Consider the following 26,117-nt stretch of genomic DNA (forward strand, 5'->3'; position numbering starts at 1 on the left):
CGAGGGCGTATAGTGGGCATGCGGGAGGCCGGGTGGACGTACCGCCGAATTGCTCAACACGTGGGGCGTGAGGTCTCCACAGTACATCGATGTTGTCGCCAGTGGTCGGCGGAAGGTGCACGTGCCCGTCGACCTGGGACCGGACCGCAGCGACGCACGGATGCACGCCAAGACCGTAGGATCCTACGCAGTGCCGTACGGGACCGCACCGCCACTTCCCAGCAAATTAGGGACACTGTTGCTCCTGGGGTATCGGCGAGGACCATTCGCAACCGTCTCCATGAAGCTGGGCTACGGTCCCGCACACCGTTAGGCCGTCTTCCGCTCACGCCCCAACATCGTGCAGCCCGCCTCCAGTGGTGTCGCGACAGGCGAGAATGGAGGGACGAATGGAGACGTGTCGTCTTCAGCGATGAGAGTCGCTTCTGCCTTGGTGCCAATGATGGTCGTATGCGTGTTTGGCGACGTGAAGGTGAGCGCCACAATCAGGACTGCATGCGACCGAGGCACACAGGGCCAACACCCGGCATCATGGTGTGGGGAGCGATCTCCTACACTGGCCGTACACCACTGGTGATCGTCGAGGGGACACTGAATAGTGCACGGTACATCCAAACCGTCATCGAGCCCATCGTTCTACCATTCCTAGACCGGCAAGGGAACTTGCTGTTCCAACAGGACAATGCACGTCCGCATGTATCCCGTGCCACCCAACGTGCTCTAGAAGGTGTAAGTCAACTACCCTGGCCAGCAAGATCTCCGGATCTGTCCCCCATTAAGCATGTTTGGGACTGGATGAAGCGTCGTCTCACGCGGTCTGCACGTCCAGCACGAACGCTGGTCCAACTGAGGCGCCAGGTGGAAATGGCATGGCAAGCCGTTCCACAGGACTACATCCAGCATCTCTACTATCGTCTCCATGGGAGAATAGCAGCCTGCATTGCTGCGAAAGGTGGATATACACTGTACTAGTGCCGACATTGTGCATGCTCTGTTGCCTGTGTCTATGTGCCTGTGGTTCTGTCAGTGTGATCATGTGATGTATCTGACCTCAGGAATGTGTCAATAAAGTTTCCCCTTCCTGGGACAATGAATTCACGGTGTTCTTATTTCAATTTCCAGGGGTGTATTCCTTTCCTCTTCGATTCTTCAGAGAACCTCCTCTTTCCTTACCCTATCACTCCACCTAAGTTTCAACATTCTTCTGTAAGGCCACATCTCAAATGCTACGCTTCTGTTCTGCTTTCTCCCACAGTCCATCTTTCACTGCCGTAGAATCCTGTGCTCCAAACGTACACTACATTCTCACAAATTTCTTTCTCAAATTAAGGCCTATGTTTGAAACATCTTGGCCAGGAATGCCATTTCTGCCAGTGCTAGCCTGTTTTTATATCATCCTTAGTCCGTCCCTCGTGGGTTATTTTGCTGTCCAGGTAGCAGAATTCCATAACTTCTTCTACTTCGTGATCACCAATCTTGATGCTAAGTTTCTCGCTGTTCTCGTATCTGCTACTTCTCATTATTTTTGTCTTTCTTCGATTTACTCTCAGCCCGTGTTCTGTATTCATTAAACTGTTCATTCTACTCAACATGTCCTGTAATTCCTCTTCACTTTCACTGAGAATAGCAGTGTCATCACCAACTCTTATTACTGATATCCTTTCATCTTGAATTTTAATTCCACTCTTGAGCCTTTCTTTTATTTCCACCATTTCTGCTTCAATTTATAGACGGAACAGTAGCAGCGAAAGCCTATTTCCCTGTCTTACACTCTTTTTAATCTGATCACTTCGTTTTTGGTCGTCCGCGCTTTGTTATTCATTCTAGGCTCTTGTACATACTGTATATCACCCGTCTCTCCCTACAGGTTAGCTGTACTTTCGACAGAATTTCGAAAATCTTGCACCATTTTACATTGTCGAGCGCTGTTTTCAGGTCAACAAATCGTATTAACGTTTCTTGATTTTTCTTCAGTCTTGCTTCCACTACCAACCACAACGTCCGAATTGCCTCGCTGGTGCCTTTACCTTTCCTAAAGCCAAGCTGATCGTCATTGAATACATCCTCAATTTCTTTTCCATTCTTCTGTATATTATTTTTGTCAGCAACTTGAATGCGTGAGCAGTCAAGTAGTCGGCCATAAATGAATGGATTTGGTTGAGTTATACATTATACTATGTCTAATGTTCAGTATGCATAACTGCACGAGTTCGGCAGTCAACATATATGGCATTACAAACAGCCTTAGACATATTTCTTATATATTTCTATTTTTTTTTATATTTTTGTTGGTTTAACATATTTTGCCATCACGAACTTGTTGTGGATGGAACCAAGTTATTCAGTTTCTTTATCTTTAAGTAATTTTAATTGTATCTTACTTCTCGTAAGAGTAATGGTTAATTTTTCTGTTTCCTGTACGGGAGATCGATGTGTTACTGCGATTCCCAAGACCCAATCTGCGTGTCTTTTTAAGGGGGGTAGGACGTCAAACGGGCCGACTTGGAGCAGGAGAGGCATCACAGGACATTTTAATTTCCACTGTCTATACTTTTATAAATAAATTCTTACAACTTTGTCAGCATGACCAGGAAGGATTCAGAACTCACACTCATTGCAGTGGAAGTTCGAAAACATAACGCAATAAATTTTCTTACGTGTCAAATTTCATCATCTTTTTCACTTGCTAATGGCAGCATTTGTTGCTGTAGGTACACTTTTCTTCATAAGTTAGAGAGATTCTTCGATGGATTTTGCACAGCCTACATACCATACTTAGAGGTGTATGAAACTCTAGAATTTATTTAATTTATGAAAAAACGAATGAGCTGTTATATTTTAAACTTCATGTTTAGAAAAAACACAAATTTTTTAGTTAATTACCTCAATTTTTACCACAGTTTTTAATAGATTTTGAAAATCCTAGAGTTTCATACACCTTTAAGTATCGTTTGTATGCTGTGCAAAATTCATCGAAGAATCTCTCTTACTTATGAAGAAAAGTGTACCTATAGCAACAAATGCAGCCATTAGTAAGTAAAACTTTGTCAGCATGACCAGCAGGGATTCAGGATTCACACTCATTGCAGTGGAAGTTCAAAAACATAACAAAATAATTTTTTTTACATGTGGAAATTCATCATTTTTTTCATTTACTGCTGGCTGCATTTGTTGCTATAGGTACACTTTTCTTTGATGAATTTTGTACAGCGCACAAACCATACTTACAGGTATATGAAACTCTAGAATTTATTCAATTTATGAAAAAATGAATGAGCTGTTGCATTTTAAACTTCATGTTTAGAAAAAAACTCAACTCTTATAGTTAAATACCTCAATTTTTACTACAGTTTTTAACAGATTTGGAAAATTCTAGAGTTTCATACACATGTAAGTATGTTTTGTATGCTGTGCAAAATTTATCGGACAATCTCTCTTACTTATGAAGAAAAGTGTACCTATAGCAACAAATGCAGCCAATAGTAAGTGAAAAAATGCTGAAATTTCACAAGCTAAAAAAAAATTATTCTGTGTTTGAACTTCCACTGCAATGAGTATGAATCCTGTGTCCTTCCTGGTCATGCTGACAAAATTTTACGAATTTATTTGTAAAAGTATAGACAGTCGGAATTAAAATGTCCTTTGGTGCCTCTCCTGCTCCAAGTCGGCCCGTTTGACGTCCTACCCCCCTTAATTTGGTTTCTACCGCTAGATGACGCCTTCTTCGACTCGCGACGGGTCGACGCCTGGTCGGGTCAACAGTATAAACAGTAGAGATGGGCAAACTGAAACACGTAACTGTTTCGAAACAAATGAAACAGTACAATGTAGTGTTTCGATACGCTGTTTCGAAACAGTGAAACAGTTTGTTTTTTGTAATCTAATAAACCTACACATTTTATCATCTTGAATGTCTACTCTATAAGTATGTCCATATAAACACAAATGAGGTGCGAGAGCGCTAATCATATCGCAGAAAGCATGAAACTATCACTTAGGCGCTTGGCAGTTTCGTATTTCCTGCAGAAAATGCGCTGCTTTCGTGTCGTGTGACTTTCATACTTTTCAATTGGCTGAGGACAGCCATAGCTGAAGAAAGAAGAACCACCACAAACGGAACTGCAGGTGAGAGCAAACTGCAGAAACAACGGATATGCTACTGGGATTCCCATATTCTGTTCGTATGGGTAACATACCCATCCTGCTAATTTCCATTCACACAAAGGGAATCATTGTGGATAATAGGCACAGTGACTATAGACTCACAAATAACGCCAAATAATTTGAATAAATAACAAAATATAACAGAAAAAAATGTTGTCTTTCAAGGTGTTTCGAACCGTTACTATAAATTCACCATGCTTCCCAGCCCTTCCCGTTCACCATTACACTATCAGTGATACGTCGAACGGATTGCTTGCAATTATACCTACATCAAATTTATGTATGTGTCTAATAACTGTCACTCTACGCCTTTTTTTTATTCAAAATGCTGTAGGCTTACTTGCGTTTCTTAATGTGATTACTGTACATGAACAGAGAAGCGTATGTTATAAAAAAGTGTAATTTAACTGAATGATTTTCAGATATTTATTATTTTGAATGTGAATAGTATGCGTTGTTTTATTGTTTGGTTAATGTTTATAAAGCAGAGTTTACGCCATTTCGTAATAGGAAAGTCAGCTAGAAACGAAGCTTTATTTTCGGATATCTTAAGCTTCATGCTATTGCTTGTCAAAAAGACACTGCTGCCCTCCAATACTAAATTGGTGATCCCTTGATGCCTCAGAACATGTCCTACGAACCGATCCCTTCTTCTGGTCAAGTTGTGCCACAAACTTCTCTTCTCCCCAATCCTATTCAATACTTCCTCATTAGTTATGTGATCTACCCATCTAATCTTCGGCACTCTTCTGTAGCACCACATTTCGAAAGCTTCTATTCTCTTCTTGTCCAAACTATTTATCGTCCATATTTCACTTCCATACATGGCTACACTCCATACAAATACTTTCAGAAATGACTTCCTGACACTTAAATCTATACTCGATGTTAACAAATTTCTCTTCTTCAGAAACGCTTTCCTTGCCATTGCCAGTCTACATTGTATATCCTCTCTACTTCGACCATCATCAGTTATTTTGCTCCCCAAACAGCAAAACTCCATTACTACTTTAAGTGTCTCATTTCCTAATCTAATTCCCTCAGCATCACCCGACTTAATTCGACTACATTCCATTATCCTCGTTTTGCTTTTGTTGATGTTCATCTTATATCCTCCTTTCAAGACACTGTCCATTCCATTCAACTGCTCTTCCAAGTCCTTTGCTGTCTCTGACAGAATTACAATGTCATCGGCGAACCTCAAAGTTTTTATTTCTTCTCCATGGATTTTAATACCCACTCCGAATTTTTCTTTTGTTTCCTTTACTGCTTGCTCAATATACAGATTGAATAACATCGGGGAGAGGCTAGAACCCTTTCTTACTCCCTTCCCAACCACTGCTTCCCTTTGATGTCCCTCGACTCTTACAACTGCCATCTGGTTTCTGTACAAATTGTAAATAGCCTTTCGCTCCCTGTATCTTACCCCTGCCACCTTTAGAATTTGAAAGAGAGTGTTCCAGTCAACATTGCCAAAAGCTTTCTCTAAGTCTACAAATGCTAAAAACGTAGGTTTGCCTTTCCTTAATCTTTCTTCTAAGATAAGTCGTAAGTTCAGTATTGCCTCACGTGTTCCAGTATTTCTACGGAATCCAAACTGATCTTCCCCGAGGTCGGCTTCTACTAGTTTTTCCATTCGTCTGTAAAGAATTCGTGTTAGTATTTTGCAGCTGTGGCTTATTAAACTGATTGTTCGGTAAATTTCACATCTGTCAACACCTGCTTTCTTTGGGATTGGAATTATTATATTCTTCTTGAAGTCTGAGGGTATTTCGCCTGTTTCATACATCTTACTCACCAGATGGTAGAGTTTTGACAGGACTGGCTCTCCCAAGGCTGTCAGTAGTTCCAATGGAATGTTGTCTACTCCCGGGCCCTTGTTTCGACTCAGGTCTTTCAGTGCTCTGTCAAACTCTTCACGCAGTATCGTATCTCCCATTTCATCTTCATCTACATCCTCTCCCATTGTGTAATTTACGTAGTTATAAAATATATTTTAATTACCGGTACTGGACGCTGAATAGAATACACAAAGAACCAGAAGTCCACAGTTCAAGAATGTTTTGAAACAGATGTAGAATGGGCGTGCGCAGCGAACGTAACGAACAGCAGCTCGATACTAAACTATGAGCAGTCGGCAGTGGAACTGCGACGAGTCGCCACCCGAAGAAGGACGAGTCCGGCCGAGGGAGACCGAGACCGAGGCAGACGGGAACGAGACCGAGGCTGGAACGAGACCGGTCGACGTGCCGTTGCGGGAACGAGACCGACCGTTTCCCGTTCCCGGGAATTGTAAGTAGGAAGCCGCTACCGAAGTGAACTATGAAAGACCGTCCCAAAGAATTCATGCCTCGGTCCTTTCGTTCATCTTGGTGAACCGTTCCCTTGCACCTGCGTTTACACTAGCAAGTCGCTTGCAGAAGTTATTGCTAGCCCCTTGCAGCTGTGTTTACACAGCAGCGCAACAATTAAGCAAGATCCTTCCGCAAGTTCTTTGGCAAGAAACTTGCGTCAACAACTTGCTGATACTGTTTACATATGGTTTCAGTACCACTACGAGTGTCAGCCCAAGTGTAAAATGACAAGTAGGCAGGTGAGATCTACTGCAGCTCTTGTAATTGTAATGCAAAACGTGAAAAAGAGAAGTAATTGGGTTAGATAGTAGATAATGAGAAGATCGCAAAATGGTGCCTATAAGAACCTTTTGCAAGAAACATGGCTGTATCGAGAGCATGGATACTTCTGAAAACTTTTGCAGAATGTCCTCAAATGATCTGGAGCATTTGTTGATGTTAATAGCGCCAGTCATATCAAAACGAACACAAACTTCCATACAGCTATTTCAGCAAACGAACGCTTGCTAGACACTCTACGATTTATAGCTACCGGTGAGATACGAATAAAATAGGCATTTCACTTATTTACCTGAAACATACAACCAAAAAAAGTTTGAATTTTGAAATCTTTTCTTTGTAGGAGACTCATACTATGTACTTGTTTCCTATTCCCGTCAGCATGATTTCTCTTATCGTACCCGATGTATGTAGAGCCATTTTTCACGTCTTGAAAAGGGAAAATTATTTGAAGGTATGTGAAAACACAACAATGAAATTAAATTGTTATTGAAATAATCTGCATTTTACAGAATGATATTCTTATAAAAATGTTTTTTTTTTTCTAATGCTCATAACATGGAAAGTGACAAGCTAATTGAATAGAACATGCAATAATTACACATTGTCTTTTTGTAGACTCCTAAAACAAAAAGCGAGTTATGCAAGTAGCAAAGGGGTTGTGTCTTCAAGTTATGCTACTTTCTCTGTACTTCTTTCACAGATGTGTTAATATCGACGAGATTTCATTTAATGCGCTCATCTTCTTCACTCTATCCTTAAAGTCTCCGTTATGCACGTTCCATATTTCGGGGTAGCTCTCCACGGCTTCAATAAAATGTTCTGTATCCTGCTTCATCCATTCCCGTTTCTCATCCATTTCTGAAATTTGTTTGCATATAATACGTAAGATGGTTGCATAAAATTAAGTCACCACATCAAGTACAATGTTAAATATGAGTGCTATGCAGACCACATACTTACTTTAACTTGCGCTTCCTACTTGCAGGAAATAGAAATAAATCCTACAAGCTGCAAGTTACTTGCAGATACTTCTTGCGTGGTGCTCACACTGGAAGCGGAAAAGGTGGAGCAAGTCACTTCCGCAATAAATTGATACGGTCGCAAGTCGACTTGGCGATATGTTTGCGCTCGCAAATCGCTCGGCAAGTTCCTCCGCGCAAGTAAATTGCTGCAATAACTTGCTAGTGTGGAAAAGAAAATTCAGAATGCACTAGGTGACGATCAGTTTGGCTTTAGGAAAAGTAAAGGGACGAGAGAGGCAATTCTGACGTTACGGCTAATAATAGAAGCAAGGCTAAAGAAAAATCAGGACACTTTCATAAGATTTGTCGACCTGGAAAAAGCGTTCGACAATATAAAATGGTGAAAGCTGTTCGAGATTCTGAAAAAAGTAGGGGTAAGCTATAGGGAGAGACGGGTCATATACAATATGTACAGCAAACAAGAGGGAATAATAAGAGTGGACGATCAAGAACGAAGTGCTCGTATTAAGAAGGGTGTAAGACAAGGCTGCAGCCTTTCGCCCCTATTTTTCAATCTGTACATCGAGGAAGCAATGATGGAAATAAAAGAAAGGTTCAGGAGTGGAATTAAAATACAAGGTGAAAGGATATCAATGATACGATTCGCTGATGACATTGCTATCCTGAGTGAAAGTGAAGAAGAATTAAATGATCTGCTGAACGGAATGAACAGTCTAATGAGTACACAGTATGGTTTGAGAGTAAATCGGAGAAAGACGAAGGTAATGAGAAGTAGTAGAAATGAGAACAGCGAGAAACTTAACATCAGGATTGATGGTCACGAAGTCAATGAAGTTAAGGAATTCTGCTACCTAGGCAGTAAAATAACCAATGACGGACGGAGCAAGGAGGACATCAAAAGCAGACTCGCTATGGCAAAAAAGGCATTTCTGGCCAAGAGAAGTCTACTAATGTCAAATACCGGCCTTAATTTGAGGAAGAAATTTCTGAGGATGTACGTCTGGAGTACAGTATTGTATGGTAGTGAAACATGGACTGTGGGAAAACCGGAACAGAAGAGAATCGAAGCATTTGAGATGTGGTGCTATAGGCAAATGTTGAAAATTAGGTGGACTGATAAGGTAAGGAATGAGGAGGTTCTACGCAGAATCGGAGAGGAAAGGAATATGTGGAAAACACTGATAAGGAGAAGGGACAGGATGATAGGACATCTGCTAAGATATAAGGGAATGACTTCCATGGTACTAGAGGGAGCTGTAGAGGGCAAAAACTGTAGAGGAAGACATAGGTTGGAATACGTCAAGCAAATAATTGAGGACGTAGGTTGCAAGTGCTACTCTGAGATGAAGAGGTTAGCACAGGAAAGAAATTCGTGGCGGGCCGCATCAAACCAGTCAGTAGACTGATGACCAAAAAAGTAAACCGAGCATTAGTGCGCGAGCGACCCATCTCTGCTGGGGGGTCTCCCGACCAATAACGCCATTCGGTCGGTTCACTTCTGGGGGACGTGTGAAATCACGTTTACCTCTGTGACTGCCCAGTCGGGAACGTACACGCGGCACTGTCGACTGCCGAGCACTGGCCTCGACGACAGTGTTGACTCCGAAAGCGACGGAACCATGGAGGTAAGAATAGAGGGAGACGCCGTGACGTCACAGCTGTGAAGCCGAGGGTAGCCATCTCAGTCCGACCAAAACATTGCTGCTGTAAGCTTGTGTGCATAGGCTTGTCGCTCGCTTTTGGAAGGATTTTGCGCTATTATGGTGACTCGTGTAGTGTTCGGATGTACGAATCGTTCTGATTGTGATGCGAAATCGAAGGGAATAACATTTCGTGTGTAAGTTGTCTCGTTAAGTGTGATTTTACAACTTCATTGTGAACGAACGTGTGCTACATCGGTACTTGTACTATAGCGTGTTTTTCTCCTGTATGATTTTAGATTTCTTAAAACTGAAAGTCGGAAAGCTCTGTGGGAGAATGCCGAGAGGAGGATGAATTGGCGTGCGTCTAAATGGAGCACTATATGTTCTCAGCATTTCCGAGAAGAGGGCATAGACCGAACTTCCCTTTCAACAGTAAGGCTCCGAGAAAATGCTGTACCATCAGTTTTCACTACACACCCAAAACATTTGCAAAAGGTATGTTAATTCAAGGAATTAAATTCTTAGTTTTCAAGTTCACGTTTCAGTATAATACGTACGTATCGTCGATAATCCAAGTGTTGAGTAACTCACTTTGTCTCCATCATGTACCAAATTAAAAGCTAACACTACATTAACTGGCGTAAAGTATAGGCCTAAACAGGACACTGTGTAGATTTGCCATTCTATGTACCGTATTTCAGTAAATATTGGTGGTAATGAACAGTGTTTCCCAGTAGTGTAACGTAACTGAAATGTTCCTGTACGTATTACAAACAAGATGTATTTATGGGGCTTTGGAGGGAGGGTATAGCTAACTTAGTTTTCAGTTTCTATTATTTTGTTTGTGATACACGCTTATTACTGAATTAACAAAATTGTATCGTTTACATTGAAGGCTAGCTATTCGTAATATTACGAGGGCAGTTCAATAAGTAATGCAACACATTTTTTTTCTCGGCCAATTTTGGCTGAAAAACCCGGAAATTTCTTGTGGAATATTTTCAAGCATTCCCGCTTCGTCTCATATAGTTTCATTTACTTCCGACAGGTGGCAGCGCTGTACGGAGCTGTTAAAATGGCGTCTGTAACGGATGTGCGTTGCAAACAATGGGCAGTGATCGAGTTTCTTTTGGCGGAAAACCAGGGCATCTCAGATATTCATAGGAGCTTGCAGAATGTCTACGGTGATCTGGCAGTGGACAAAAGCACGGTGAGTCGTTGGGCAAAGCGTGTGTCATCATCGCCGCAAGGTCAAGCAAGACTGTCTGACCTCCCGCGTGCGGGCCGGCCGTGCACAGCTGTGACTCCTGCAATGGCGGAGCGTGCGAACACACTCGTTCAAGATGATCGACTGATCACCATCAAACAACTCAGTGCTCAACGTGACATCTCTGTTGGTAGTGCTGTCACAGTTGTTCACCAGTTGGGATATTCAAAGGTTTGTTCCCACTGGGTCCCTCGTTGTCTAACCGAACACCATAAAGAGCAAAGGAGAACCATCTGTGCGGAATTGCTTGCTCGTCGTGTGGCTGAGGGTGACAATTTCTTGTCAAAGATTGTTACAGGCGATGAAACATGGGTTCATCACTTCGAACCTGAAACAAAACGGCAATCAATGGAGTGGCGCCACACCCACTCCCCTACCGAGAAAAAGTTTAAAGCCATACCCTCAGCCGGTAAAGTCACGGTTACAGTCTTCTGGGACGCTGAAGGGGTTATTCTGTTCGATGTCCTTCCCCATGGTCAAACGATCAACTCTGAAGTGTATTGTGCTACTCTTCAGAAATTGAAGAAACGACTTCAGCGTGTTCGTAGGCACAAAAATCTAAACGAACTTCTCCCTCTTCGTGACAACGCAAGACCTCACACAAGTCTTCGCACCCGAGAGGAGCTCACAAAACTTCAGTGGACTGTTCTTCCTCGTGCACCCTACAGCCCCGATCTCACACCGTCGGATTTCCATATGTTTGGCCCAATGAAAGACCCAATCCGTGGGAGGCACTACGCGGATGATGAAGAAGTTATTGATGCAGTACGACGTTGGCTCCGACATCGACCAGTGGAATGGTACCGTGCAGGCATACAGGCCCTCATTTCAAGGTGGCGTAAGGCCGTAGCATTGAATGGAGATTACGTTGAAAAATAGTGTTGTGTAGCTAAAAGATTGGGGAATAACCTGGTGTATTTCAATGCTGAATAAAACAACCCCTGTTTCAGAAAAAAAAGTGTTGCATTACTTATTGAACTGCCCTCGTACATTAAAAACTATTTTTAATCAGAAGAAACGCGGAATTTCGCATTTACGAGATTTTATTTTAAACATAAACTTTGAAACAACCAATCTGATGACGTTACATGCGTATATGGTGCAATTAGCGACTTTAATACACGCAGCGCTATAGCACACAGGCAATGTTTTGGTCAGAGTGTCATGGCAGCGAGCCACGCCCCCATGGCTTCAAAACGTAGTACGGCTGGGATGCGTAGCGCCATCTCCCCTTATTCTTACCTCCATGGACGGAACGGTCGTTCGAACAGATAAGCGTGCAACCGTCACCTCCGTTTGTGACGTCACCAGGAGCAGCAGGCTGACTGCCCGCCCAACTGAGGCGCGCGGCGGGTAGCCTGCACGGTCGGGTCTCAGGGGCAGCTCTAACCAGCGGACCGGGCCTGCAAGTCGTCCAAATACGCGGTGTATCTGAGGTGTATCTTCATCTACATGGATACTCTGCACAGCACATTGAAGTGCCTGGAAGTGGGCTCATCGAACCACCTTCACAATCGTTCCAATCTCGTATAGCGCGCGGAAAAAGCAAACACCTGTATCTTTCCATGCGTGCTCTGATTTCCCTTATTTTATTATGATGATCTAACAACCCTACCACGACAAAGGTCAAAAATTAATTACGATTGTAGTGTTGCTTACGGTGCTAAATATTGCATTTTCGGGCAACAACAAAGTAATACTCTGTGGCAGGTGTCATTAGAGCACAGTTAATAAACTCATTTCATGAAATAATGGATAAACTAGGCACTCATCTTTTCGTGTTTCCCACGCTGGTCACGTTGTGAACTCATGGCTCAATCGTCGAAAATCTAGGTAGTGATGATTCCGAGCTCGGATGCAAAGAGACCTAGGTGTTATTCTGCGATAAAAGTTTTATAGATGTGTTTCATAAACCATTCTTGAAGATTAAACATTTTTTCAAGTTAGGATCATGATGATGTAAAAAAAAGTAATCAGCACTCCAAATTTAAGTTACACTTCTTTTTTATCACTTTTGTTGCAACATCACTTCACAATATAAAACATACTTGAAAATATCTCCCTCACTGTTAAAGTTCATATTTCATAAACTGACTACAATTTGCGTCTTTTCAACATGACGACCAACACTTGACTCCCTATTAACCGCTTACGCGCCCAAAAAATCAGAGATACAAGTGCGTCAAAAATCATAGTGATAAAAGAAAGAATACACATAAGAATAATATCATTGCAATACAAACGTATCGATGCATCAAAGTACCCCTACATTAATGAAATCAAATGTGAATGTTGTCACAGAAATATGTTAACTATTTTACAGAAACGCAGTAGAATATTGCTGGTATCGAGAGGTTGAGGTGAGATGTCGTAATGGTTACGTAATTGAAGTACCATTACAATCGTTAATCCCTATGTAGGTCGGCGTCAAAAAAAATATTTTCGTATTCTGAGGAGAAAGTTGGTTATTGAAATTTCGTGACAAGATTCCGACGCAACGAAAAACGCCTTTGTTTTAATAATGTAAATTCCAAATCCTGTATCATGTCCGTGATACTATCTCCCCTGTGCCGCGACAATACAAAACGTGCTGCCCTTCTTTGAACTTTTCCGGTGTACTTTGCCAGTCCTATCTGGTAAGGACCCCACAACGCGCGAAAAAATAAACTGATAGACTACACTACGTGACTTTTTCATATTAGGTGCATTGTGCTGCCAGGTAACTCCAGATGAGCGACCTCAGTAGTCATTAGACATCGTGAGAGAACAGAATAGGCAGCTCCGCGGAACTCACGCACTTCGAACCTGGTCAGCTGATTGGGTGTCACTTGTGTCATAAGTCTGTACGCGAGATTTCCACATCCCTAGGTCCACTATTTCCGATGTGATAGTGAAGTGGAAACGTGAAGGGACACGTACAGCACAAAAGCGTACAGGCCGACCTCGTCTGTTGACTGATGGAGACCGCCGACAGTTGAAGAGGGTCGTAATGTGTAATACATCTACATCTACGTGGATACTCTGCAAATCACATTTAAGTGCCTGGCAGAGGGTTCATCGAACCACCTTCACTATTCTCTATTATTCCAGTCTCGTATTGCGCGCGGAAAGAACGAACACCTGTATGTTTCCGTACGAGCTCTGATTTCCCTTATTTTATGGTGGTGATCGTTCCTCCCTATGAAGGTCGGTGTCAGCAAAATATTTTCGCATTCGGAGGAGAAAGTTGGTAATTGGAATTTCGTGAGAAGATTCCGTCGCAACGAATGATGTCTATCCCAAATCCTGTATCTTTTCTGTGACACTCTCTCCCATGTTTCGCGATAGTACAAAACGTGCTGCCCCTTCTTCGAACTTTTCCGATGTACTCTGTCAGTCCTACCTAGTAAGGATCCCACACCGCGCAGCAGTATTCTAAAAGAGGACGGACAAGAGTAGTGAAGGCAGTCTCCTTAGTAGATCTGTTACATTTTCTAAGTGACCTGCCAATAAAATGCAGTTTTGGTTAGTCTTCCCCACAACATTTTGTATGTGTTCCTTCCAATATAAGTTATTCGTAATTGTAATTCCTAGGTATTTAGTTCAATTTACGGACTTTTAATTTGACTGATTTATTGTGTAACCGAAGTTTAGCGAATTCCCTTTAGCATTTATCTGGATGACCTCGCACTTTTCGTTATTTAGGGTCAACTGCCGCTTTTCGCACCATTCAGATATCTTTTCTAAATCGTTTTGTAATTTGTTTTGATCTTCTGATGACTTTATTAGTCGATAAACGACATCGTCATCTGAAAACAACCGAAGATATCTGCTCAGATTCTCCCCAAATCGTTTATATAGATAAGGAACATCTAAGGGCCTACATCACTACCTTGGGGAACCCCAGAAATCACATCTGTTTTACTCGATGACTTTCCGTCAATTACTATGAACTGTGACCTGTGTGACAGGAGATCACGAATCCAGCCACATAACAGGGACGATATTCCATAATCGTTCAATCTCATTACAAGCCGCTTGTGCGGTACAGTGTCAAAAGCCTCCCGGAAATGCAGAAATACGGAATCGATCTGAAATCCCTTGTCAAGAGCACTCAACACTTCATGTGAATAAGGAGCTAGTTGTGTTTCACAAGAACGGTATTTTGTAAACCCATGTTGACCTTGTCTCAATAGACCGTTTTCTTCATAATGTTCGAACACAATATATGTTCCAAAATACTACTGCATATCGACGGTACTGATATGGGCCTGTAATTAAGTGGATTACTCCCACTACCTTTCTTGAATATTGGTGTGACCTGAGCAACTTTCCAGTCTTTGGGTACGGATCTTTGGTCAAGCAAACGGTTGTATACGATTGTTAAGTATGGAGCTAATGCATCAGCGTAATCCGAAAGGAACCTAGTTGGTATACAGTCTGGATGAGAAGACTGCTTTTATTAAGGGATTTAAGTTGCTTCACTACTCCGTGGATATTAACTTCTACTTTACTCATGCTGGCAACTGTTCTTTATTCGAATTCTGGAATATACACTCCTGGAAATTGAAATAAGAACACCGTGAATTCATTGTCCCAGGAAGGGGAAACTTTATTGACACATTCCTGGGGTCAGATACATCACATGATCACACTGACAGAACCACAGGCACGTAGACACAGGCAACAGAGCATGCACAATGTCGGCACTAGTACAGTGCATATCCACCTTTCGCAGCAATGCAGGCTGCTATTCTCCCATGGAGACGATGGTAGAGATGCTGGATGTAGTCCTGTGGAACGGCTTGCCATGCCATTTCCACCTGGCGCCTCAGTTGGACCAGCGTTCGTGCTGGACGTGCAGACCGCGTGAGACGACGCTTCATCCAGTCCCGGGGGACAGATCCGGAGATCTTGCTGGCCAGGGTAGTTGACTTACACCTTCTAGAGCACGTTGGGTGGCACGGGATACATGCGGACGTGCATTGTCCTGTTGGAACAGCAAGTTCCCTTGCCGGTCTAGGAATGGTAGAACGATGGGTTCGATGACGGTTTGGATGTACCGTGCACTATTCAGTGTCCCCTCGGCGATCACCAGTGGTGTACGGCCAGTGTAGGAGATCGCTCCCCACACCATGATGCCGGGTGTTGGCCCTGTGTGCCTCGGTCGTATGCAGTCCTGATTGTGGCGCTCACCTGCACGGCGCCAAACACGCATACGACCATCATTGGCACCGAGGCAGAAGCGACTCTCATCGCTGAAGACGACACGTCTCCATTCGTCCCTCCATTCACGCCTGTCGCGACACCACTGGAGGCGGGCTGCACGATGTTGGGGCGTGAGCGGAAGACGGCCTAACGGTGTGCGGGACCGTAGCCCAGCTTCATGGAGACGGTTGTGAATGGTCCTCGCCGATACCCCAGGAGCAACAGTGTTCCTAATTTGCTGGGAAGTGGCGGTGAGGTCCCCTACGGCACTGCGTAGGATCCTACGGTCTTGGCGTGCATCCGTGCGTCGCTGCGGTCCGGTCCCAGGTCGACGGGCACGTGCACCTTCCGCCGACCACTTGCGACAACATCGATGTACTGTGGAGACCTCACGCCCCACGTGTTGAGCAATTCGGCGGTACGTCCACCCGGCCTCCCGCATGCCCACTATACGCCCTCGCTCAAAGTCCGTCAACTGCACATACGGTTCACGTCCACGCTGTCGCGGCATGCTACCAGTGTTAAAGACTGCGATGGAGCTCCGTATGCCACGGCAAACTGGCTGACACTGACGGCGGCGGTGCACAAATGCTGCGCAGCTAGCGCCATTCGACGGCCAACACCGCGGTTCCTGGTGTGTCCGCTGTGCCGTGCGTGTGATCATTGCTTGTACAGCCCTCTCGCAGTGTCCGGAGCAAGTATGGTGGGTCTGACACACCGGTGTCAATGTGTTCTTTTTTCCATTTCCAGGAGTGTGGGTATAACGGAAGGCTGTGTTAAATAACTCTGCTTTGGCAGCACTGTCTTTGATAGTCCCTCCATTCCTATCACGCAGAGAAGGCATCGATTGTTTCTCGCCGCTAACATACTTCACATATGACCAGAATCCCTTTGCTTTCTCTGCCAGATTTCGAGACAAAGTTTCGTTGTGGAAACTGTTACAAGCATCTCGCATTGAAGTCCGCGCTAAATTTCGAGCTTCTGTAAAAGATGGCCAATCTTGTGGCAGACATGCATCCAGACCATCACACAGGAATTCCAAACTGCATCACGATCCACTGCAAGTACCATGACAGATAGGCGGGAGGTGAGATAACTGGGATTTCATGGTCGAGCGGCTGCTCATAAGCCACACATTACGCCGGTAAATGCTAAACGACGCCTCGCTCGGTGTAAGGAGCGTAAACATTGGACGGTTGAACAGTGGAAAATCGTTGTGTGGAGTGACGAATCACGGTACACAATGTGGCGATCCGACGGCACGGTGTGGGCATGGGGAATGCCCGGTGAACGTCATCTGGCAGAGTGTTTAGTGCCAACAGTAAAATTCGAAGGCGGTGGTGTTACGGTGTAGTCATGTTTTTCATGTATGGGACTTGCACCACTTGTTGCTTTACGTGGCACTATCACAGCACAGGCCTACATTGATGTTTTAAGCACCTTCTTGCTTCCCACTGTTGAAAAGCAATTCGGGGACAGCGACTGCATCTTTCAACACGATCGAGCGCCTGTTCATAATGCACGGCCTGTGGTGGAGTGGTTACACGACAGTAACATCCCTGTAGTGGACTGTCCTGCACAGAGTGCTGACCTGAATCGTATAGAACACCTTTGGGATGTTTTGAAACGCCGACTTCGTGCCAGGCCTCACCGACCGACATCGATACCTCTCCTCAGTGCAGTACTCCGTCAAGAATGGGCTGCCATTCCCCAAGAAACCTTCCAGCACCTGACTGAACGTACGCCTGCTAGAGTGGAAGCTGTCATCAAAGCTAAGGGTGGGCCAACACCATATTGAATTCCAGCAATGCCAATGTAGGCCGCCACTAATTTGTAAGTTATTTTCAGCCAGGTGTCCGGATACTTTTGATAAGGTAGTGTAGGAGGTGCAGACGGTCAGGCGTCTAGAAAAAAGAATAGCGTCTTTGGCATTGGGCGACCTAGGCATGAATATTTTTCGTTTGAGCCGGGTTTCCACTGGCACGAATTTGTACACGTACATCTCCCTACCACCATTCTCACATGCAAGTTACCGTTTCGACACGTCAAAGTTGCGAACGCTAGTACGCGACTTTCACTATGACGACATGACGACAAATGAAATTATTCTTACAGGAGCTGCGCAGCTTTCAGCCGAAGGTCGTAACGTGATGTCGGCAAAAAAAAAAAAAAAAAAAAAAAAAAAAAAAAAAAAAAAAAAAAAAAAGTCGTTACGGAACTGGGCATCTCGTAGGAATCATTTGGCGACATCCCAGTACTCTAATAAGAGAGTTACCCGTCGAGGACAACGTTTCTTTAGGAAACCATTTTCGAATGAGTAAAATCCATTTTGAAATCTTTTCGAACCACATTCCTGGGAAACCTAACTCACTTATAAGATGTAAAAATCTTGAATGCTTGCTGTTCCGCAGCTCTCAGATACTTACTAAAAGAAGTCTTCTGTACACCATGAGCCGCACTAGAAGTGTTTTATTTGTCAAAACCAGTTACTGGGTTTATTGCCTGTCATCGGTGGCATCTGATACAGAGGAACAGTGTGCATCGATTTGTAGATATCTGTACATACAAAGCAGTACTATAAGTCTATTTGCACTATGCATTTCTGTACCAATGATGTGCTTGAGACTTAATACGACAGGATCTGAAATATACCCCGCAATATAGTACACAGTTTGTCATGTACGTTACTGCTGTCAAATTTTAGCCAGTGACTGCTCTTGTTAGTATTTAACATAACTGTGACATAGAGCAAACATGGAAGTGGCAGGTCAAGTAGTCTACATTAACTGTCTTTTGTCATACATACATACAATTACGTAAATTAAAATTTTTGACAATTGATGTGTGAAGTTAGAATGTAAAAGAGGTATAAGATTGCAAGCTAATCGAACGTATCGCTTCAAATTAGACAATTTTTACATACAGGACATAACCTCCAAACCAAAATTATTCGGTAAAAACACTATTGAAAATTTGTACATATATCTGTCTGTTCATCAAGTATGTTGTGTGGTTGCTTCGTCACATGTGTGTATATTTCAATTTCTTCTAGAATATTAAATAATTTACCTTTTTCTACTTTGTGGAGGATGCTGATATTATTGTAAACATCATTAACACAAATGCTGTATTCTCTTAAATGAGTACCGAATGTTAAGGGATTGGCTTCACTAATGAAGACAGTAAGTTACAGTATAAAATGGATATACAAAATTTCAACGGGGTTTAACCGAATAATATTGCTATGCACGTCAAAATTGTCTAATTGAACTATTGGATATGTTGGATTATTTTTCAACATTATGCCTGTTGTATATTCTAGCTTCACATGCCAATTGTAAAAAAAAAAAAAAAAAATTATTCACATAATTGTATACAGGGTGGTCCATTGATAGTGACCGGGCCAAATATCTCACGAAATAAGCGTCAAACGAAAAACCTAAAAAGAACGAAACTCGTCTAGCTTGAAGGCGGAAACCAGATGGCGCTATGGTTGGCCCGTTAGATGGCGCTGCCATAAGTCAAACGGATATCAACTGCGTTTTTTAAAAATAGGAACCCCTTTTTTATTACATATTCGTGTAGTACGTAAAGAAATATGAATGTTTTTGTTGGAACATTCTTTTCACTTTGTGATAGATGGAGCTGTAATAGTCACAAACATATGGCTCACAATTTTAAACGAACAGTTGGTAACAGGTGGGTTTCTTAAATTAAAATACAGAACGTAGGTACGTTTGAACATTTTATTTCGGTTGTTCCAATGTGATACATGTACCTGTGTGAAGTTATCATTTCTGAGAACGCATGCTGCTACAGCGTGATTCCCTGTAAATACCACATTAATGCCACAATGGTCCTAAACTTCACCGGCACACAGAGCAAACATCAAATGTGAAGCACCAACAAGGACGTTTCTCTATGCACACGATGATTATAATTAAAGTTAAACTCTCAAACCACTGTAGAAATAACACCACTGGTCAGAATGACATCAAATTGCAACGGAATATAATCGGAGAAGGGGGAAATGTAGGACAAAAGAAAAATAAATAGTTACAAAATGTAGCAATAGATGACGCTGTAAGCACAATAATTTAATATTGGTCGACTACAAATGACAAATAAATCAAACAACAGTACCTAAAGTGTACGTTTGACGCTAAACAAACTGTACTCAAAAAATGTGTGTGAAATCTTATGGGCCGGCCGCGGTGGCCGTGCGGTTCTAGGCGCTGCAGTCCGGAACCGCGGGAATGCTGCGGTCGCAGGTTCGAATCCTGCCTCGGGCATGGATGTGTGTCATGTCCTTAGGTTAGTTAGGTTTAAGTAGTTCTAAGTCTAAGATGTTAAGTCCCATAGTGCTCAGAGCCATTTTTTTCTTATGGGACAAGTGCTAAGGCCATCAGACCCTAAGCTTACACACTACTTAACCTAAATTATCCTAAGGACAAACACACGCACCCATGCCCGAGGGAGGACTCGAACCTCCGCCGGGACCAGCCGCGCAGTCCGTGACTGCAGCGCCTAAGACCGCTCGGCTAATCCCGCGCGGCAAACTTTACCACTCAGTGTGCATGGGTGTACAGGTGTGATACTGTTAGTTCCACCACTGCAAGGTCATATCACATCGGACGGGAAAAATCGGCCTTTAATTGTCCTGAGGACAAAAACCGCATAAAAAGCATCAATCAAAATCAAATCAGATTATTAATTTCCGTGTGAATGGCGCAAAACATGCTCAAATGCTGTCCACCGTTTTCTGCAACAAGTTGAAATCGAGAAACAGCACGTTCCACAACTGATCGACGTGTTTCCGCGGTCACGTTCAGAATGCGTTGCGCAATGCGTGCCTTCAATGCAGCTAAATTTGCAATCGGAACACTGAACGCAACATCCTTCAGACAGCCCCACAGCCAGAAGTCGCAAGGGTCAAGATCAGGTGATCAGGAAGGGCAACCTGTAAGGAAATGGCGGATGATAATTCTAGCATTTTCGAAATGGCGCTTCAGCAGCTGCTTAACTGGATTTGCAATGTGCAGAGGTGCGCCATCTTGCATAAAAATAATCCCACCCACACATCCACTCTGTCGGAGAGCTGGAATGACGTGGTCGCGCAAAAGACACTCATAGCGCTTACCAGTGACGGTACAGGTAACAGGACCGGAAGCATCTGTCTCTTCGAAAAAATATGGTCCTATGGTAAATACTTCGACCATCATCAGTTATTTTGCTCCCCAAATAGCAAAACTCCTTTATACATTAAGAGTCTCATTTCCTAATCTAATTCCCTCAGCATCACCCGACTTAATTCGACTACTTTCCATTTTCTTCGTTTTGCTTTTGTTGATGTTCATCTTCTACCCTCCTTTCAAGACACTGTCCATTCCGTTCAACTGCTCTTCCAAGTCCTTTGCTGTCTCTGACAGAATTACAATGTCATCGGCGAACCTCAAAGTTTTTATTTCTTCTCCATGGATTTTAATACCTACTCCGAACTTTTCTTTTGTTTCCTTTACTGCTTGCTCAATATACAGATTGAATAACATCGGGGATAGGCTACAACCCTGTCTCACTCCCTTCCCAACCACTGCTGCCCTTTCATATCCCTCGACTCTTATAACTTCCATCTGGTTTCTGTACAATTTGTAGATAGCCTTTCGCTCCCTAAATTTACTCCTGGAAATGGAAAAAAGAACACATTGACACCGGTGTGTCAGACCCACCATACTTGCTCCGGACACTGCGAGAGGGCTGTACAAGCAATGATCACACGCACGGCACAGCGGACACACCAGGAACCGCGGTGTTGGCCGTCGAATGGCGCTAGCTGCGCAGCATTTGTGCACCGCCGCCGTCAGTGTCAGCCAGTTTGCCGTGGCATACGGAGCTCCATCGCAGTCTTTAACACTGGTAGCATGCCGCGACAGCGTGGACGTGAACCGTATGTGCAGTTGACGGACTTTGAGCGAGGGCGGATAGTGGGCATGCGGGAGGCCGGGTGGACGTACCGCCGAATTGCTCAACACGTGGGGCGTGAGGTCTCCACAGTACATCGATGTTGTCGCCAGTGGTCGGCGGAAGGTGCACGTGCCCGTCGACCTGGGACCGGACCGCAGCGACGCACGGATGCACGCCAAGACCGTAGGATCCTACGCAGTGCCGTAGGGGACCGCACCGCCACTTCCTAGCAAATTAGGGACACTGTTGCTCCTGGGGTATCGGCGAGGACCATTCGCAACCGTCTCCATGAAGCTGGGCTACGGTCCCGCACACCGTTAGGCCGTCTTCCGCTCACGCCCCAACATCGTGCAGCCCGCCTCCAGTGGTGTTGCGACAGGCGTGAATGGAGGGACGAATGGAGACGTGTCGTCTTCAGCGATGAGAGTCGCTTCTGCCTCGGTGCCAATGATGGTCGTATGCGTGTTTGGCGCCGTGCAGGTGAGCGCCACAATCAGGACTGCATACGACCGAGGCACACAGGGCCAACACCCGGCATCATGGTGTGGGGAGCGATCTCCTACACTGGCCGTACACCACTGGTGATCGTCGAGGGGACAGTGAATAGTGCATGGTACATCCAAAACGTCATCGAACCCATCGTTCTACCATTCCTAGACCGGCAAGGGAACTTGCTGTTCCAACAGGACAATGCACGTCCGCATGTATCCCGTACCACCCAACGTGCTCTAGAAGGTGTAAGTCAACTACCCTGGCCAGCAAGATCTCCGGATCTGTCCCCCATTGAGCATGTTTGGGACTGGATGAAGCGTCGTCTCACGCGGTCTGCACGTCCAGCACGAACGCTGGTCCAACTGAGGCGCCAGGTGGAAATGGCATGGCAAGCCGTTCCACAGGACTACATCCAGCATCTCTACGATCGTCTCCATGGGAGAATAGCAGCCTGCATTGCTGCGAAAGGTGGATATACACTGTACTAGTGCCGACATTGTGCATGCTCTGTTGCCTGTGCATATGTGCCTGTGGTTCTGTCAGTGTGATCATGTGATGTATCTGACCCCAGGAATGTGTCAATAAAGTTTCCCCTTCCTGGGACAATGAATTCACGGTGTTCTTATTTCAATTTCCAGGAGTGTAATAAGACGCCCATTTTAAGTTAAATGATATTTATTGTATTAACAGAATATTCCGTCGGTTCTTGGTAGAACAACATTATAATAATAAATGAAAAGCACCAGTTTGCTTTTGTTCTACAATATTATTTTTATTGCTAACCGGTTTTCGGCTTACAAGGCCATCTTCAGGCATTTACTGAGTATTATCACCAAAGAAGTTAAACGTTAGCAGACAATATTGGAAGAGAAGTAACACATCTAGAGTGAAGTAGAAACATACAGTGAGTAACATCTTTGCAATGAAATAGTAAAAACTGAACAGTACATAAATAACAATGGATTTGACAGGAAAACATTTAGCACAAAAGAAGAATAGCATGCCTACATAACAGTTTTTATTGATAAACAAAACTATTGAAATAAGATAAAATTAGTACTAGGCAAGGCTGCATCAAGAGGTATAAAACATGGAGAGTAATACACAACCAATTAAAAAAGAAGAGACAGTTGTCAATGTAAATACAGAATACACGAGGAACTTAAGCCATATCAATACAATAAACAGAAATTAATAAATGCAGGAAAATTGAGGTGTTTGAGGGAACCTACAGTTTGAGAGTGTGGTGGTACTGCATTTTAACATTAACATTATAATCAAAGCAGTGGCTGTATACCAGTTTACATTAAATAAATGAGCAAAGTAAAATATGAACAGTATTTGATGAGACAACTACAAGGGGAGTTAAACATGGACAGTAATACAAGTTTCCAGAATGAGATTTTCACTGTGCAGCGGAGTGTGCGCTGATATGAAACTTCCTGGCAGATTAAAACTGTGCGCCCGACCGAGACTCGAACTCGGGACCTTTGCCTTTCGCGGGCAAGTGCTCTACCAACTGAGCTACCGAAGCATGACTCACGCTTGGTACTCACAGCTTTACTTCTGCCAGTACCTCGTCTCCTACCTTCCAAACTTTACAGAAGCTCTCCTGCGAACCATGCAGAACTAGCACTCCTGAAAGAAAGGATATTGCGGAGACATGGCTTAGCCACAGCCTTGGGGATGTTTCCAGAATGATATTTTCACTCTGCAGCGGATTGTGCGCTGATATGAAACTTCATCGCAGATTAAGACTGTGTGCCTGACCGAGTCTAGAACTCGGGACCTTTGCCTTGAACGGGCAAGTGCTCTACCAACTGAGCTACCGAAGCACGACTCACGCCCGGTCCTCACAGATTTACTTCTCCCAGGTAGAGCACTTGCCCGCGAAAGGCAAAGGTCCCGAGTTCGAGTCTCGGTCGGGCGCACAGTTTTAATCTGCCAGGAAGTTTCATATCAGCGCACACTCCGCTGCAGAGTGAAAATCTCATTCTGGAAACATCCCCCAGGCTGTGGCTACGCCATGTCTCCGCAATATCCTTTCTTTCAGGAGTGCTAGTTCTGCATGGTTCGCAAGAGAGCTTCTGTAAAGTTTGGAAGGTAGGAGACGAGGTACTGCCAGAAGTAAAGCTGTGAGTACCGAGCGTGAGTCGTGCTTCGGTAGCTCAGTTGGTAGAGCACTTGCCCGCGAAAGGCAAAGGTCCCGAGTTCGAGTCTCGGTCGGGCGCACAGTTTTAATCTGCCAGGAAGTTTCAGTAATACAAGTTAAAAGCAAGTAATGTTTATATCGGGTTTATTCTTATGATGAGCAGGGTATAGCTATCGGTATTCCTTAAGTAACCAACTCGTAATACGTTACACTTTTAGTTTGACGCTGGCGAAACAGCCGCCTCCGCGGCGTGCTTCGTGCACGGAGCGGTGTGCAGAAAACGCGGCGAGGTCGGCGGCCGGGCGAGTTTCGGCGGTTTTTCCGGGAAAAGCGGCCGGCATGCGACACGCAGCTGGCGGCGCGGCGCACGCGAGCACGCACGCCACGCACATGTCGCGCAGCCGCACGCACCGCCGGCCACGGCCGAGCCCGCGCTTCCACCCTACTGTATTACAACTACAGTCTCGCACCACTACGTTCATCTGTAATCGGGTTATTAATTTCGGTCGCTAAAGAAGAAGAGAGAGCAGATAGGTGTAAAGAGTACACTGAAGGCAAAATTGAAGCAATGACTGCCCTCGAACTCAAAAATGAAGTCTTTTGACCTACACTACGATGTATTGAGAGAGGCGAAATACCCTCAGACTTTAAGAAGAATATAATAATTCCAATCCCAAAGAAAGCAGGTGTTGAGAGATGTGAAAGTTACCGAACTATCAGTTTAATAAGTCACAGCTGCAAAATACTAACGCGAATTCTTTACAGACGAATGGAAAAACTGGTAGAAGCCGACCTCGGGGAAGATCAGTTTGGATTCCGTAGAAATGTTGGAACACGTGAGGCAATACTGACCTTACGACTTATCTTGGAAGAAAGATTAAGAAAAGGCAAACCTACATTTCTAGCATTTGTAGACTTAGAGAAAGCTTTTGACAATGTTCACTGGAATACTCTCTTTCAAATTCTGAAGGTGGCAGGGGTAAAATACAGGGAGCGAAAGGCTATTTACAATTTGTACAGAAACCAGATGGCAGTTATAAGAGTCGAGGGGCATGAAAGGGAAGCAGTGGTTGGGAAAGGAGTGAGACAGGGTTGTAGCCTCTCCCCGATGTTATTCAATCTGTATATGGACCAAGCAGTAAAGGAAACAAAAGAAAAATTCGGAGTAGGTATTAAAATTCATGAAGAAGTAGTAAAAACTTTGAGGTTCGCCGATGACATTGTAATTCTGTCAGAGACAGCAAAGGACTTGGAAGAGCAGTTGAACGGAATGGACAGTGTCTTGAAAGGAGGATATAAGATGAACATCAACAAAAGCAAAACGAGGATAATGCAATGTAGTCAAATTAAGTCGGGTGATGCTGAGGGAATTAGATTAGGAAATGAGACACTTAAAGTAGTAAAGGAGTTTTGCTATTTAGGGAGTAAAATAACCGATGATGGTCGTAGTAGAGAGGATATAAAATGTAGACTGGCAATGGCAAGGAAAGCGTTTCTCAAGAAGAGAAATTTGTTAACATCGAATATAGATTTAGGTGTCAGGAAGTCGTTTCTGAAAGTATTTGTATGGAGTGTAGCCATGTATGGAAGTGAAACATGGACGATAACTAGTTTGGACAAGAAGAGAATAGA

At 43.9% G+C, this 26,117-nt stretch overlaps 2 non-coding genes across 2 annotated transcripts; one reads left to right on the forward strand and one right to left on the reverse strand.

The window, feature by feature from the left end:
• Positions 1–23,792: 23,792 nt before the first annotated feature.
• On the reverse strand, positions 23,793–23,867 carry Trnas-cga (transfer RNA serine (anticodon CGA)). Its single transcript has one exon. It is a non-coding gene; the product is annotated as a tRNA-Ser (tRNA).
• A 623-nt stretch (positions 23,868–24,490) lies between these two features.
• Trnas-cga (transfer RNA serine (anticodon CGA)) lies at positions 24,491–24,565 on the forward strand. The gene has a single exon. It is a non-coding gene; the product is annotated as a tRNA-Ser (tRNA).
• Positions 24,566–26,117: the final 1,552 nt, after the last annotated feature.

Source organism: Schistocerca cancellata, chromosome 11, assembly GCF_023864275.1.
Source record: "Schistocerca cancellata isolate TAMUIC-IGC-003103 chromosome 11, iqSchCanc2.1, whole genome shotgun sequence".
NCBI classification, from domain to species: domain Eukaryota; kingdom Metazoa; phylum Arthropoda; class Insecta; order Orthoptera; family Acrididae; genus Schistocerca; species Schistocerca cancellata.